Consider the following 1407-nt stretch of genomic DNA (forward strand, 5'->3'; position numbering starts at 1 on the left):
AGAAATATGGGTATGCTTGGTACCAAGCATAAATTTTATGCTTGGTAGTGATGTGTCACATCCCAATCCACTTACTACCCATGTGAATTTGTTCCCCGAGATAAGAGTCAATATATATATGCCTTTGTTTGTGTTTGTGTATGTGTGTATATGTGGGATTTTACATCAAAATCATATTTACTTTTACCCAAATAGAAATATGGGTATGCTTGGTACCAAGCATAAATTTTATGCTTGGTAGTGATGTGTCACATCCCAATCCACTTACTACCCATGTGAATTTGTTCCCCGAGATAAGAGTCAATATATATATGCCTTTGTTTGTGTTTGTGTATGTGTGTATATGTGGGATTTTACATCAAAATCATATTTACTTTTACCCAAATTGATACTTATCATCTTTAAACTTTTTATGTAAACCACCTTTACTTTTTAACATGTTAGTAATGTCACACTTTTTTTTTACCGTTCACCCACGAAAAATCAAATATTCCCATTTTACTCTCATCTTCTTCCTTCCAACCCATAACCCTAACCCTAGCCTCCTCCATCCTCCTATTCTATAAATCCTAACCCATGGCCACCACCTCTCTCAAAACCCTAACCCTAACCCATGACCGCCACCTCCTCCAAAACCTTAACACTAACCCATAGCCTCTACCTTCACCAAACCATATATCCTAGTTCCCACTTGGAAGGAATAGAAGAGTAAGATGTCGGGAAGTAAGAGGGAGGACAAGAGAGAGGGGGAGGGGAGTTGGTGGAGGAGGGAGAGGGAAGACAGGGAGAAGAGGAGGATGAGAAGGCTAGGGTTAGGGTTAGGGCTTGTGAGGAAGAAGATGAAAAATCAAGAAAATGGTTAGGGAAAATAGGTCATTTCGCGTACTTTTTGGCTAAATATTGGATGAGGTGTGACATTGTAAACATGTTTGTAAGTAAATGTGGTTTACATCAAAAAACTTTAAAGTTGGTAAGTACCAATTTGGATGAAAGTAAAGGTGGTTTTGATGTAAAGATCCTACACACACACACACACACACACACACACACACACACACTAGTGTTTGCGATGAAAATTGATTGTTTCATTGCGAAATTCATTACAAACTTCAGACGTTTACAATTCTCTTCAAACAAACACAATGAGTGTTTATCACCCGCTGCTTGCGTGAGATCTTGGCCTGTGACAGGGACGCGTTAGTCTGTGGACCACCGAACAATCAATATTTGGACAGAGTTTCGTCTATCCGTGAAGGGATCGTGAAACCGTAGCTCTTATCTCGGCGAAGGGAGATAATCACTCTTCTTAAGATTACCGCAACGGGATAATCCTAAGGAACGAACCGGGCTGCAGATCTAACCCCTCCTCCTCTCTGAAATCTTTGCACTTTAAGTCTTCAGTTCAGC

The sequence above is a fragment of the Asparagus officinalis genome, chromosome 1 (genome assembly GCF_001876935.1).
Source record: "Asparagus officinalis chromosome 1, Aspof.V1, whole genome shotgun sequence".
Lineage (NCBI taxonomy): Eukaryota > Viridiplantae > Streptophyta > Magnoliopsida > Asparagales > Asparagaceae > Asparagus > Asparagus officinalis.